This window comes from Cricetulus griseus, chromosome 4 (assembly GCF_003668045.3).
Source record: "Cricetulus griseus strain 17A/GY chromosome 4, alternate assembly CriGri-PICRH-1.0, whole genome shotgun sequence".
Lineage (NCBI taxonomy): Eukaryota > Metazoa > Chordata > Mammalia > Rodentia > Cricetidae > Cricetulus > Cricetulus griseus.
Window position 1 is genome coordinate 212,644,935 of NC_048597.1, and position 10,254 is coordinate 212,655,188.

Consider the following 10,254-nt stretch of genomic DNA (forward strand, 5'->3'; position numbering starts at 1 on the left):
ATGACAAGGAACCAATCAGAAGTTAGCTGGTGGCGCTATGCTTTACGACCCTGGGTGTGCTTTACGGACAAGCGCACAGCAATGATGTAGAGAGCATAGCAACCACCCTGGGAGGGCCTATGGGCCATAACAACCAGTTGACCAATCAACACAGGGCAAGCCCTCCAAGCCTGGAGGCACACCAATCGTGAGCCTGTGCGTACCCCTAGACACTCCCCTTACGCTGCCCTATAAGATCTTTCGGGAGCCCCTAGGAGCCGTCTTTTGTTAGCCATCCGCCATGGCGGGTGGGTGAAAGACCCGAGCTAACATGGGGTTAGCTCGTTAAATTACAATAAAGCCTCGTGCAGTTTGCAGCAAGCTCTCGAATCCGCCTGGTGATTGGGGTGACCTCTAACGTGGCCTGGGACCCCGGATACTTGAGTTTTCGGGGGTCTAACACCACAACTTTCCTCTCTCCTGCTGCTCCTGTCCCTGGAAGCTGATCTCCTCACTCCCCTTTCCCCTGTTTATGATTCCTCCCCCCCAAAAAAACCCAAAACAAACAAACAAACAAAACACACCTCTGTTTGAACCCTGTCACATGGCATCTCTCGAGCGCTGCTTTTCTTAAATTACAACAAAAGCAATTCATTTCTCACTCCGTGCTTCTTTCTCATTCTGCAAAAGTAAGGATTGGAATGATCTCTATCTCCCTTCCAGCATGGGGGTCCTTCAGTAGGAAGCACACTGTTCTTCGGGTACTGCTAAAACCTCAGCCCAAAGATGATGCCCAAAATGAGGGAAGAACAGGAGTGAAGAAGGCATGGCTCAGCTCTTCACAGTTTCATGCTTTGAATACTTACCCCTAGCTGGTGGTGCCTGGCCTGTTGTTCAAATGCATTATTTGTTTTCTAGTTGCCACCGTTAGAAACAAACCTAATAATAAATATATCTTGGTGTTGCACGAAGTGAAAGTGGCTCAGCGATGCAATTTCTTTTTTGCAGAAAGGGTATACCAGAACCAAGACCCAGCTGTCGATCACTTAAAGATAGGAATTCACTTGGTTGTTATTTTAATGCCTGTAGTGAATGTATCTTTTTTTGATTGGATGGGGTCTGACTGTTCACATTCTGTCCCAGTTGACTGGTTTAAAAAGAATTGGTAAAATAAAATGAAGGACGGGGCAGTGGTGGTGCACTCCTTTAATCCCAGCAGTCGGGAGCCAGAGGCAGGCCAATCTCTGTGAGTTCGAGGCCAACCTGGTCTCTACAGAGTGAGTTCCAGGACAGCCTCCAAAGCTACAGAGAAACCCTGTCTCAAAAAACCAAACCAAACCAAAACAAAACTGTGGCTGCCTGCACCGCCACTAAGTCAGTATTGAGAGAAGTCCTGGAGATTTGGATGTTTATTGTGGAGCGGCTTTATATACAAACTTACAAAAACTCCAGATATAGGGGTTCACAACAGGATGTTGACGCTAGTGGACCGAGGTTGGGAAAACAGGAGGTACCTGTGGTTATGCTGGAAAACAACTCACAGAGACCCTGTGGGGGCTGGGCCCCAACACAAAACAAAAACAAAACAAAGCAAAATAAAATGAAGGGAAAGCGGAAAGGGCTACTGTTCCAGGTCTTCAAGCTCTGAGAATGCAGGGGGTCCTTTTGTGAACACAAATCTATTAGGGTTGGAGAGAATAAAAGGCTTGCATGAAAGTCTTACAAGGTGAGGGAGACATGTCCTATTGAGGGGGCTGGTAAGCCACCTTTGAACAAAATTTCTTAGCGGGCTGGTAAGCTACCTTAGAACAAAAATTTCTCACACCATTCTGTGAACAGTTTCCAGCACACAGGCCCCTGCCACAGACTTTCACCCTGCCTTGCCTTCCATTACAGACCCAACATCTCTAAAATCATCAGCTACAATAAATCTTTCTCAAGTTGTGTCTGGCAGGTATTTTGTCAGAACCATCCAAAGTAACTAATATTCTCATTTCCAGTGTGAGACAGGGTGTTCGAAAATGGGATGGAGTCTCTCCCCACCAGAGCCTTCATACTGATGGACTACTCCCCAAATTAAGATCCTTGGGAAAGACCTAAATAATGTGTATGGTTTGGGAAATTGTTAGGAGGCTTCCTAATATGTGCATATACATCAGATTTCCATAGGATGCCCCTACACACGCTACTGGGGAAGAGAAGGCCTCTATAAGGTACAGGACCACTGGCTGCTGAGTTGTGGGCACACTGGGAAGGTAAAGAGAAGCTTTGGCAGTGGGACTGGGATCGATAATTTAGTTAGTTGATTGTGAGCCTCTAGCGTCCACTCCTGTTTCTTGAGTCAAATGACCTTTCAGGGTGGACAGTGCTGCAAGCTTCAGGCCAGTTATGTTATATATAACACAGTATTTATGTTACACAAGAGCACCACTGACCATCTGTTTTCAGCTGGCAGAAATCATCTCACAGTTATGGCTCAGGACAGCTGTCTGTCTCTCTCTCACCAATTGTTACTGAGACTTAATCACGCCCCCCCCATCAATTATCTACCCAGTGCCAGTTTGCAGCTGTGTTCTGCCAGACCAGGGAGAGCAATGAGAACCCATGTAAGAAGGAGCAAAGACAACCATGATGGGAATCCTATCACTCATATTTTATCTATGTTCTCAGCTGTGGTGACACCGGTGATTGTTTTCCTAGGAAGTCAGATTTGCTGTATATGAAATACAATTGGCAGGAATGGAGCTTTGAGTACTGGCCAGTCTAAGGGAGATTTTCTTGGCCCTGTGAACTTAGTTCTTCAGATCCCTGTCTTGTTCCATTATAAATCTCCTCCACCACTTCTAATGCCCAGACTCCTTCCACGAAGCACTCCTAATTATAGCTCCACTGAGTCACTGGAGGCTTTTAAGAACCAGAATGCTGAGAGACAGATACACTATAAAAACAAGTTCATTTCACTGGGGGTATAGCTCAGGGGTAGAGCATTTGACTGCAGATCAAGAGGTCCCTGGTTCAAATCCAGGTGCCCCCTGTCTGCCTCGTTCTATATGAGGTTAATATTTTCCCTGATATTGCAAGTACCAGTCTATGCTCTTAACATTCATCATCTCCTGCATTACTTGCAGTAATTTTACAAGATATATTCTGTCTGGATTTCCTTGCTGGAGATGGAGACTTAGGGATGGTTAGTAACTTGTAAAAGTCAAAAGCTGCAAAGGGCCAGTTAGGACTTCAACTCAAAGTACACCTTCAGTGACCTCACTATACCACTCATATCACTGTTCTCCTGTAAAACTCTGTGTCAGGCACATGGTGACACATACCTGTAGCAATCAGGGGAAGATGAGGAGTTCTAGGCCGGCTGTGGCTTTGTAATGAGTTTGAGGACAGTTTTGGCTGAGTGATCCCCTATCTTAAAAACTAAACCAAACCATTAGACACCTCTGTGATAAAAATTCTTTTATGTGATGTTTCCAAGGTCCCCGGTTTCTACAATGTTTTGACTGCAAGGAAATCCAAGAAATCCAGTGACTGTGCCCCGGGAGAAGCCGAGAAAGACAATCTGGGGATGTAGCTTAATGAGAAAGCAAGTGTGCAGCATGTGTGAGGTTCCATCCCAGGACCAAACAAGAAAGACGTCTCTCTCTCTCATTATAGTGTGTGTGTGTGTGTGTGTGTGTGTGTGTGTGTGTGTGTGTGTGTGTGTATGTTTGTATGTGTGTCCCTTTTCCAATGTTCACATTGAATACATTTCCCCTTTCTGCTTTGCATTATTAATTTGGCTCTTTTAATTGGCTTATTGTGGATGGGTGGCCCAACTTGACTTGTTGGGTCAGAGTCTGTGTCCTTAAGTTTGGTAACACTTTGATGACATTCTGAGCATCTGTGATGTGTGGGAAGTGTACAAAGCATGAACCCAGAGATGAGTGAGACTCCATCTCTCCTGATTGGAAGGTGGGCATGGACCATGGGAGGGAATGCATGAGCCGTGCCAGCTGTGCTGGGTTTAGCAGAGTGAAGAGGCACTGATTTCTTCCATCTAAAGGAGGGGAAGGCTAGCGGGGGCTTCAGAGAGGAGCTTTTAGGGTTAGGGTTAAGGTTAGGGTCAGTTTCAGTGAGTATCCCACGGATGGAGGGTGGAATGGAGGTGGGGGTGGTGAAGACGGATGGTGCAGGCAGTTCTGGGCAAAAGCAGAGGCAATGGGCTGCAAGAGGCTCGAGCCAGGTAGCTGTTTAGAGTGTGATGTGGGGAGTGAGAAGTTAAAGAGACAAGTAGAGATTGGGGTGAATTACTTTGTGTGTGGATCCAGGAGACTTGGAGTTAATTGAGAAGGCATTTGCAAGGGGCATGTAGATAGACTTGGCTTTCTGATAGGCTCTGTGTGGGTGGAGGTGGGGATGGAGGCTGGGACAGGGTGAGGGTGGCGATTGATTTGGGCAACCTCAACTGTAAAATCAACAGCATTTAGTGATTAACTGGAGATAGGTGCGACCCAGAATTGCCTGAAATATTTGGCCTAGATGACAGCGGTGTGACCAAGCAAGACAGGGATGGGGAAGGTTGTTAGATGGCTAGGTAGGCAGGTCTAGCACTCAGTCCCGAGTCTACTCCAGAATCCTGGCCCCATAACCTGCTAATTCTGGCAGCCTTGACTAGATACTTCAACTATGTTGTGCCTCCATTTCCTACCTGCCAAATGAGCACACTGTCACTAATGTTTATTTTATAGGGTTTCTGTGGGTAGATGCTCAGTCCATTGTGGGGCACACTGCAAATGCCCAATGCATTTGAGCTATTGTTACAACAGAGCAAAATATGTGGAGATGTAGGGCAGGCAAGTCAGAAGCTTAATTTGGGGCATAATGGTTTTGAAATCTAAGGTTCCCTTAGATGGAGAGGGTGGAAGTGGGTGTTTGGGGCCTTTGAACCCCAGCCCCAGCTTCTTGCTGTCCACTCGCCAGCCCTACGGAGTCTGGCAGGCCTTATCAAGGCAAGTTTGTTATAGTGATGGCTCAGTTTTAGCCATGCACAGGACTGAGAGTTCTTAGATTAGAACCTAAGGGAATAAAAAGGAATCTGGGGTGAACTGTGAACTGCAAACTGTCTTTCTTTGCTTTGATTTCAGCTTCTTTGTTTTGAATTAACTATGAAGCAAAACTGGTGTCCCTACATGCTAATGTGATGAGAACATGCACAGTACATGCACGCATGCAACATCTGCCTGTGATTTCAGAGTCAGATGTGAACTTCTGAAGGCCGTGTGTGGACAGACCCCAGGCCAGGTCCTTTTCCTGCCCTACCTCACTGGTGGCAACTTCTGCTTAGAACACGCTTTGATTTACCTGGAGATGTGTGCAGTTGATGGTAAGATAATTAATTAGATGGCCTGAGCTTTAGGTGGCCCAAAGAAAACAAACATTTAACTCTGAGAACAGCAGGAGGCAGTGTAGTGAGCAGATAATTAGGGATGAGTCAAATCCTAGAGGCATCTCAAACATGAAAAGTATTTATGAGGTGTGATGTAGGTCAAAAGAGAAGAACAAATGTTTACATGAGGCCTGTGTTTGTCATGGGGGTATAGCTCAGTGGTAGAGCATTTGACTGCAGATCAAGAGGTCCCTGGTTCAAATCCAGGTGCCCCCTTGTATGTGACTTTTGTTTCAGTTGGCAGTTTCACGACAAATCCTCAACTAGTGGGCAGCAGGCACTTGTCTAGAGCTCCAAACTGAAAGAAGCATTTACTGTGAGGTAAACCCCATGCTCACCGATTGCCTGGCATGGGAGCCACAGGCTTCCACACCAGTCCTGATACCAGAACTCAAGCATATTTGTGTATATTGCAGCCGCTGCCTCCGCCACCACCACCACCACACACATACACACACACTCATCCCTTATGTACACCTTTAGTTTTCCTTTTCTGTAGGGTCAATCTTATTAGCCATACCCTTTGCAACTCCTTTTCTTTAGGCTTAAAATAACTTAGTTCTGCAAAAAAGAGTTTTAAAGATAATATAGAGAAGACCCTTACTTCCCTCTTAACACTAGTTAATCTCTTATAGAACTCCAGCATGTTTTTTTTCAAAGCTATGAAATAAATATTGGTACATGGTACAACCCTATTAATTAATCACACCACAACATTTATTCAGATTTGATCTTCTTCTTTGTCCTCCTCCTCCTCTTCTTTTTCTACCTCCTCCTCCTCCTCCTCCTCTGCTTTTTGGTGCTGTTTTAGGACCCAATCTGGGCTGCCAAGTTACACTTACTTTCTTTGTGCATAGGATGGTGGTTAACACAGACACTCACAACTGGTCCAAGTACAGAGAATAAGTAACGGTGGCGTGCACAGAAACAAATTAGACATGTATGTCATACAGCCTCTCCAAGGCTCAGGAACCATGGATGAAGCAAGATTGCAAAAGCCAGATGCCAGGAAGGACTGGACATGACAAGACTTCTGCACTCACAAACTCATAGCACCTGTGGTTGTCTACACAAGATCAAGGCAGTCAACATTTTAGGATGAAGGGTCATGAAGGCTTGACCTGATGGTCCTGTGTTGAATACTTGATAGAACCGCAGTTGATAGAACTGTCTGGGAAGTATTAGGAGGCGTGGCCTTGGTGGAGGAAGGGTGTCACTGGGAGCAGGCTTTGGGGTTTCAAAAGCCAAACGCCATTCCTAGTTAGCTTCCTTTTTCTCTGTCTTGTGCTTGTGGATCGAGATTTGAACTCTCAGTTACTACTCCAGCACCATGCCTGCCTGCCTGCTGCCATGTTCCCTGCCACGATAGCCATAGACTCCCTTTCTAAATCAGTGAACCCCAAATTAAATGCTTTTATAATTTGCCTTGATCGTGGTGTTTTAATCACAGCAATACTAAAGTAAATAAGACAAAGAGGAAGAAGTTCAGGAGTCCCTCTCATCCCTACCCCAGCTGAGGAGCTGTGGACAGTTGGTGGCTTCCCAGGGAGGGAGAGTCATTACACTTCTTTAAGAGGGTGATCCCAGGTAGGCTGAAAAGATGCAGCAGTCGAGGGGAACATTCTTCTCCTTAGGTCAGATGGTCTTGGGGATGCAGTAGCTCCTACATCTCAACAACTTTGAGATCAAGCCACCCTTGCACAAGCTCCCATGTGATGGCCAGCTTGGAAATACACCCTTGGACTCACTTAACTTTTCCTTTCCAGCGACGCTTCCATCGCATACCTGCTTCCTGGGTTGCACTCTGAAAAATTCATACTTGTGCATGTGGGGGAAGGATGGGAAGTGTATGGAGATTTCTCCTGATTTCTATTTGCTATTTCCTTGAAGGTTGCTATATCATAGGGGTCCTTAGAGAAAAATCAAAAGGCTCTCAATTATATTCCACTTTAAAGGAAAATGAATTGTGCCCAAGCTTTCATTAAATAGGGTGCAGGCTGGTCTCATCTTTCTTTGAAAAGAAATGACAAGTAAAACTCATTATATGGTACTTGATGGATTTTGTTTTACTCTGGGGCAAATTGGGCTCCTGCTTTGAAAGGACTATCCCTCTCTCATTGTAAGGCAATTAGGAAGACTTAGGATAGTTTTGTTCCAGCTCTCTGCAATGGTTTCAGGGCAGCTAGCTCACCAATCTGAGTTCTGATTCCTTTTTATATGTGCTTTAGGGGTAGCAATAGTTTGCCCTTCACTAAGTTCCATGTCAGAATTAGATATGTCAGTTTTGTACACAGCATATAGTAATTACCCTATAAGTTATGGCAATTCTATTTCCCATTCCTTTCTCCTGCCGTGTGTGTGTGTGTGTGTGTGTGTGTGTGTGTGTGTGTGTGTGTGTGTGTGTGATATTTTTGCTTGTTCCTTAGCAGCTATATGGAAGCTCCAGACAACAAGCTTGAGTCGTGGGGTGGGGGGGTGTCCACTAAAGTACAACTCAGTGGTGATTTGTATTCCTCCCTCAGAGCTCTAGAGGCAGGAGTTTCAGTTCTATTCAAGTAGGCTAAAGGCAAAATGTTAGCTGGGCTTTATCCTCTCAGAAGCCTCTAGGGATAATCTGTCCATAGGATCTGCTTCTGGCTTCTCTGGCTCCCTGTCCTCTCTTGGGTCTTTAGAATCAGCAGCACAAAGTTATCAGATGTCCCTGTCACAGTCCCGTCTGTCTCCACTGTGTGAGCAAGTGACGGTAGCTGGGGACGGTGAAGACGGAATTCAGGCTTGAATATGATGCAGGAGGACGGGGAAGCAGAGTGGGAAAGCAGGGATCATACAGTCCGCTACAGGAATTGTGGGAAATGCTGAATAAAGGGAAGGATCCTACCAGTCAGGAACCTCACAGCCTTGCCTCCTTTAAAACCAAGAATACGGAAGACGTTCCCTTCTAAAGGCGGGTTAATAAGGGCTGCCAGCAGGATTTTAAAGCAGACAGCTGGCCTAGAGGCAGAAGCTGCAGGCAAGCAAGCCTTGGTGCTCCAAGTATGATTGGCTTGAATCTAGGGCTGGAAAATGGTGAGTTTAAGGCTTGCTTGGGTTACAGAGTTCTAGGGCAGCCTGGGCAAAGTGAGACCCTGCCTCGTAAAACAAACGGCATGTTTACAAGAGAAGGGAGTACTTTCTCTCATTATCTCTTTTTTTTTGGTTTATTTTTTGAGACAGGAAGACCAGGATTGGAAGGGGGCCTGTGTTCAGCTAAAGAATCCATATTCTCCTCTAAATCCAACTAAAGAACTTACATTCCCACACCGGGAGTCGAACCCGAGCCGCCTGGGTGAAAACCAGGAATCCTAACCGCTAGACCATGTGGGAGACGACAGCGAGAGCTCCGTCTTGACGCAGTCGCTTGTGTAGCTAGGGCAGGTAGCCTCAGCTCTGCCACCCTGAGGAAAGAGTGTAGAGGTATTTAAAGGTTAAATACCTCTAAAATACCACGCAGGGTGGCCGGGAGTGTGGGGAAAGGTGATTGAATCGTGGGAAAGGGAAGTGATTGCAGTCTCTCTGTGTGAGCTCAGTAAAACCCCACTGCTCTTCCTGGGACGCCCAGGGAACAGCCGGCCGCGTTAGCTGGCTATGAGGGTGAGGCTTTGGCCTCTGAGGTCAGAAGGTCTGCGCTACCCTCAAGTTTCAGAAAGTCAATTTAGGCACCATTACCATGGTGACTAATTTACCAGAAGTGCTCATGGTAATGCGCTGCCTGGATAGACCGGCCATGAAACTGATGATAAAAGCAACTAAGCAAGAGCAGGTTAATGGGCGAGTGCAGGCGTGGCTCGCCCTTTCATCAGGAACTCACGGAAACCACCGAATCTGGTCTGTGTGCTGGACATTCAACAAGACCCTCGTGCTCAGATTGGGCGAGCGCTGTTACTGAGAAAGTTAGTTTTAGTGGACAGGATGCTTGCGGAAGTGTCTCTCTCTCTCTCTCTCTCTCTCTCTCTCTCTCTCTCTCTCTCTCTCTCTCTCTCTCTCTCTCTCTGAAACAAAATTCTTCGAGATCACATCTCTAGGCCTAATAAGTACACCACAATGTATTTGGAATAATTGTTTGTTGAGTGCTTAACCATTTGCTGACTCAGCGACATATCGTCTCTGTGCTGCGAGGTCTTGTGTGATAAATGATGGAACAGAGCGTTATTAAATTACCACACTCCCTTGCACCACATGCTGCTGTTAGGCATATTTTGGGCACCGCAATAATCAGAATGCAAAGGAGAGGGAATTTCTGATAGCTGGGCTTAGATTGCTTACTCATGGAAGCTTGTCCCTCACCCCCGGCTTCTGCTGCGCTCGTTTCTATACCCCAGGAGGCTCATCCTGAGGCTGAATCAAGGAGCAGAAGAACAGGGTAGAAGGCTAGGAGTCTAATGTCTCCCACGGACCACTTGCGTTCCAATTACCTGGTGCCAGTTAAAAATTCGTCTCTGGGCCCCAACCAGAAAATCAGAGTGTCGAGATGCTTAGGAATTTTAATTTTCAACAAGTTTCTCGGGCAACCATATGAACTAATCTTTGTAGATTGCCCCTTTGCCACCAGGCTTAATCTTCATTATGGTGTGGATGAGAGAGCACGTAGACTCACACATACATGGTTTTTGCTTCTGTAAAGGCGTCTGTTATGGAAATCTGGCGTCTGTGGTAGACGGCTGGCTTTCTAGCAGAACTACCTGCATCTTAATATCTAATGATGTAGAGATAGCTGAATGGAATAGCCTAAAATGAAATAGGTAAGTGTTAACAAGACGTAGGGAAGTTTAAAAACATCTCTCGTGTGATATCCATCCATCCATCCA

The 10,254-nt window shown here is 46.1% G+C and overlaps 3 non-coding genes across 3 annotated transcripts; 2 read left to right on the forward strand and 1 right to left on the reverse strand.

Annotated features, from left to right (window-relative positions):
* Nucleotides 1–2,941: 2,941 nt before the first annotated feature.
* Trnac-gca lies at nucleotides 2,942–3,013 on the forward strand. The gene has a single exon. It is a non-coding gene; the product is annotated as a tRNA-Cys (tRNA).
* A 2,541-nt stretch (nucleotides 3,014–5,554) lies between these two features.
* Trnac-gca lies at nucleotides 5,555–5,626 on the forward strand. The gene has a single exon. It is a non-coding gene; the product is annotated as a tRNA-Cys (tRNA).
* A 3,075-nt stretch (nucleotides 5,627–8,701) lies between these two features.
* On the reverse strand, nucleotides 8,702–8,773 carry Trnae-uuc. Its single transcript has one exon. It is a non-coding gene; the product is annotated as a tRNA-Glu (tRNA).
* Nucleotides 8,774–10,254: the final 1,481 nt, after the last annotated feature.